This window comes from Osmerus eperlanus, chromosome 2 (assembly GCF_963692335.1).
Source record: "Osmerus eperlanus chromosome 2, fOsmEpe2.1, whole genome shotgun sequence".
Classification (NCBI taxonomy): domain Eukaryota; kingdom Metazoa; phylum Chordata; class Actinopteri; order Osmeriformes; family Osmeridae; genus Osmerus; species Osmerus eperlanus.
Window position 1 is genome coordinate 14687452 of NC_085019.1, and position 5445 is coordinate 14692896.

At 37.0% G+C, this 5445-nt stretch overlaps 1 long non-coding RNA gene across 1 annotated transcript; it reads right to left on the reverse strand.

Moving 5' to 3' along the window:
* Positions 1-693: 693 nt before the first annotated feature.
* On the reverse strand, positions 694-3933 carry LOC134037946 (uncharacterized). The gene is made up of 4 exons (XR_009932612.1): positions 3798-3933; positions 2753-2877; positions 2384-2493; positions 694-1293 (listed from the first exon to the last, which is right to left on the reverse strand). It is a non-coding gene; the product is annotated as an uncharacterized LOC134037946 (long non-coding RNA).
* Between the last annotated feature and the right edge of the window lie 1512 nt (positions 3934-5445).

The window sequence follows — 5445 nt, forward strand, 5'->3', positions numbered from 1 at the left end:
ACTGCAAAAAATGCCCCTCTAGAAATAAGCCTAATATTCCCAAATCTAGTCAAATTATCTTGTATTGAGCAAAACAATCTGCCAATGGGGTAAGAAAAATTTACTAGGTTAGAAATCTTAAAACTAGCAAAAAAGTCTAGCCACTGAAAAATCAGAATGTGCCTTAAAACAAGACAAAAATGCTAGAATTCAAGCAAACTGATCATAATTACAAGCAATGAAATCATATTTATTTGAGACAGAGTAACTTAAAATAAGCATTTTATTCTCTTAATTGAGCTGACAATTAGAATTTATATCTTGAAATAAGATTAATAAGTAGCGTAAATAATCTTAAAATAAGCATTTTATTCTCTTAATTGAGCTGACAATTAGAATTTATATCTTGAAATAAGATTAATAACTAGCATAAATAATCTTTAAATAAGCATTTTATTCTCTTAATTGAGCTGACTAAGAATTAATACCTTGAATTAAGGTTAAAAACTAGCCAAAAAAGTTTAAAACATGACACAATATCTTGAAACAGCACAATAAAAACAAGTTAATCATCTCAAATTAAGGCACCAGAAGCATCTTGTCTTTAGCATTTCTTTCTTTATTAAGAGATGTTTTAGTCAACGCTTCAATGCAATTTGAAAGGTTTTTCTTTTTTAACATGCACTGCATCCATTAATCCACTCCCTGAGTCAATGAGTACAGGACCAAGACTTTCATAGTCACATAGACCAAATAAATGAAAAATATGCAGTTATTCAAGCAGCAGAAAACAGTTAAAATTATTTTTTCTTAAAACAAAAAAAAACTTTCATTCCAGCTGCTAGTTAGAATATTTGAAATGACAGCATTAACACGTATCTTTCTCAAAAAAAAAAAATAAAAAAAAAAATGTTCTCAGTGAAGCACTTACCCAATGACATCAACAAACACGTGGCTAACATGGGTCTGACTCTCAAACTGAATTGTTTGTTCTTAGAGACTCTAAGAACTGAGTCAGTCAATTACTCAAGGAAGGACCTCCACTCGGCAATGTTTTTTTAGTAGGAAGCAGCAGGAGTCCTGGAGAACCTCAGTTTGCAATACTGAGAGCATGGTGGAAATGAACTTAGGATAAGTGAGGTGCAGGCAATAGTAATACCCCAAGAGGTAGAGCAGGCCTTCATCAAACTTCTTTCTGTCAAAGGTGGTCACTGGTGTGTTTCCAATGGCGATCATGCAGTTCTCCTCACAGACGAGTATAACTGGACAAGACAGGGGTCGTTTGCTCAAGTATGCATCAGGGTCTTCTGAAGCCTAGATGACAAGAGTGGAAGTTTAGGAAATCACAAGTAACACAAACTTAGTGCTGGACCGGGATACTTCCCAAAAAATGCATACCGCTCAAAACCAACATGAAAACAAAGTTAGGTTCCCTCAGGTTTCCTCCCTTGTTTTGTTGTTAAACTGTATGTAAAATGAGCAGGGACGTTAAAGGAGAATTCCGGTCGATTTCAACACGTCTCTGTTGTTTGTAAATAAACACCGGAACTAAACAGAGCTGAATTAGCAAAACCTTTATGCATTTCTTTTACATCTACTACAGTCAGATTCACTGTGTTCACTCAGAAGGAATCACCTACATTTACATTTAGTCATTTAGCAGACGCTCTTATCCAGAGCGACTTACAGTAAGTACAGGGACATTCCCCCCCCCAGAGCCAAGTAGGGTGAAGTGCCTTGCCCAAGGACACAACGTCATTTTGCTCGTGCGGGAATCGAACCAGCAACCTTCTGATTAATAGCCCGATTCCCTAACCGCTCAGCCATCTGACTCCCACTTCACATGGGTAGGCACTTGTAATGACATTTTGTAGATGTTAAGAGGCTATAAGCACGTTTAAAACTTGCCCTGTTTCAGCGTCTTGGGTGCAAACTTTAGCAGGAGGATAACACGGTGTAGGCAACACCGATTATTTCATTTTTTTCCCTACTAACAACACTCCAAATTTACAAACAACAGAGCTACGTGTTGAAATCAACAGGAATTCTCATTTAAATCACCTACTTCACGTAACGTTATTCTAAGGTACCTTCTATGTGCAGTATAGGTTGGATTAGGTTAGCTAGCAAATAAATCCACTGACGGCGACATTATTGTTCATATTTTGGCACAATGTTGAATGGTGAGTTTAGTTCCAAAGACTCTTTCTGTGAGATAAAGGACACATTATACCCTGGACACTATCCATTATATCTAAGGGTTAATGAGTAATTGTGTTGAATAATCGTGATTTCAATATTGACCAAAATAATCATGACACATTTTTTTTTCTATAATCGAGCAGCCCTAACCTGGTGTGCATGAGTAACTGAAACAACTGAAAAATTAAATAATTTGTCTCACCGTAAGGACATGGAAAACAGCCTTGCTGCTTGCACCTAGCTTCTTAGGTGGCAAAGTGCTGGATGGAAAGAGCAGTGGCAGGACTCTGAACACAGCAGTGGCATGTTCCACTATTTTGACAGAAAGCACAACACAAAGCAGTATGAGTAACCACTCATCAGGAGATCACAACAGAACTGACGACACCTTAAATATGGACTTACTGTTGTTACACTGACTTGTCAAATTTTTATTTATTTATTTTTAACCAAAGAATTAGCTAAAATAAATACATTTTAAAATGAAACGATTTGTAAATTTATGGTATCACATAGGCCTATGGATGCACTTCACTACATCTTAACTTAATGTGCATAACTTTGAACTGACCGTTTCATCTTTATTTACAACAAGCCATATAGCCCGCCGCCTGTGAAAGTTTTCAGGACCAGGAAACAGATCCTTGATTTCATCCCGAGAAAGGGAAGGCAGTAAGTCTTCTCCAATCTTGGCAGCTATTGAAAAAAATACAAGTTAGTGCCAAGACACTGAGCCAATCAAATATAGACAAGTGCGTTTTGTGAGTTTGAGACAGAGAACGTTAGAGAAATATATATATATGTAACAACTTTACACTGAGTTTATCGTCTCAAACAGTTCGAAAATCATACTTTTGCTTATTTGTATTGTTACATGAAAGCCATCGCACCCGTGTTCGAACCCACGCTACCTGCCTTGCAGGACGGCAATAATTCCGTTCAACTACAAGGATCCTTAACCCTTGTGTTATCTTCGGGTCATTCTGACCCATCAGTCATTGTGACCCACCGTCGTATTGCGACAGATTTACCTCCTACAAAAACAAAGTGAAGCATTTTCTTTTAACTGTCGGGCTGTCTCAGACCCCCCGCATTGCAATGGTTAAAAGAAAATAATTTTTATTTGTTTTTGTATTGGGTAAAATTGGGTAAACACAACGGTGGTTCGTTATGAACCTTTGGGTCATGTGACCCGAAGGCAGCACAAGGGTTAAGATCACAATGTGGAATTAGCTGTAAGACTGTTAGTTATGCCATACTCGTAACTGCCAGTAGATGTCGCTGTTGAGTAAAGGTTTCGAGCGTTTCAAAGGCCCCGACTCAAATGTTTCGAAAAGCCTCGATTTGCCCATCACTAGTTAACAGTTAGAATTTGGTTAATTTTCTTACTTAAACGTAATGCACTAAAATGGCATCAAAATAATGTTTAATGATCAAATGCACAATATTAACTGTAACGCTAGATAGTACATATGGATATATTGAGCCATGCTAGCTAGTGTTAGCTAACTTCATGGGTTTTTAGCACACAAGCCAACCTAGCAAGACAGGTTAGACAAATCAAATATAAACAAGTTTATGTTAATGGTAACAGATAACTTAACAATATATCGTACCTCTTAGTGTAGCAATTGCAACTTCGTCCAGTTGATCCATTAGCTCAGCAGGCTATCGCGATTCCAAAAACTCTCGTTGAATGCCGCCGAAACCTTTGGAATGTAACATTTCCGGTCGAAATAGCTTAGGTTTGCCGCGATTGTTTTTAAAATAAAAATGAATTTACTTTACATAATTTCACTCAAATATAATAAATAGTAAGCCCGTGTATGAAATAATTAATTAATGACTGGTTGCTGCTCTTATGAGACACAGATTTATGGTCACTTCCCCTTGATGAGCTCATGTAATAAACCAAACAGGTCGCCCCAATGAAACACTACGCTTTGGCTTTACTTATAACAGTGATTGGGAAGTGGGAACAGAATTGTTTATATCTGCGTTAACAAGCCTGTGTGAATGTACATTTTAGGACATGCAATTGTATTTTGATGAGGATTACTTTGAAGAACAATAGAGAGACATATGCGACAGTGTAGTGATATTGAGAGGGCCAATACTGAGTATCTTAGAAACAGTTTAAAAACTACATTTGAGATCAACAGGAGTAAACTGGTTGAATTCCCGGCTTTTAACTTGACCCAACAAACACCCCAAGACATCATGGACGTAATACTGGAAGGCATTGCCCCATTAGAAATAAAGTGTGTGATGAAACACTTACTACTTTTAGGACTTTAACTTGTCTTGGATGTTCTCAATTCATGGGTACCAAAGACGTCACTTCCGTGAAGCCTGCCGCCATCTTTGTGTCTGACTCAACCCATTGTATTTGTATGTGTCCTAGTTAGTCATATATATTAATATATAGTAATAATATAATAATAATATAAATATAATAATAGTATTGTTTTCTATTGGTTCTTCAAATTTAGACGTATTGTCTAATTCTAGTGGTTAGTTAGTTAGCTTTCATAGTTAGCCAACGAACAGAGTCACGAACATAGCACATCTAAATGAAGCAGAAAGACAACGATATTTAGAAAAAAACATTTATTATTGGCTGCGATCCATATTTATTACCGTCAACTTTATTTTGTCCCTTAAAGTCTGCGAAACGTCTGCCCCAACTGTTCTTTCCCGACATATGTATCTTGTACACAATCCATCCCCATACACCGGAGATAGCCTGAAGGCTTTCAAAAGTACAGATGCATATCAATATGCAGTTGCAGGATGGGTGAACCACACCAAGATATGGCATCTGGAGACAAAACACATGCATGTCATCACAGGACATGTAAGTTATTCAAACGCGATTATCAACCGTGTTATTTTAGTGTTGGTTAAGAGTGCCAATGTGGGCTAGCGAGGTGTAGCTAAAGCATTCCCTAAGCAGATAGGAAAGAATGGTAGAATATTAAATATGTGCATACTATTAAGATATTGACCAACCTAAGGAAGGTCATTTCCCCAAAAAATGGGGATATTCTCTTATCTACATACTGTACAAAGTACAGGTAGGTTTATAACTAGTTGTACATGTCATGTGAGACATCAGCTTCGTTAGCTAGCTTACTACACAATTTGAATAACGTTAGCGACTACAGTAGCTAACGTTCGTTTAACAACGTTATAGCTCACCATAAACAACTCAGCTCGTGTAAACATGTTCCTGTTAAAAAAATTATTAGTTAGCTAAAAAGG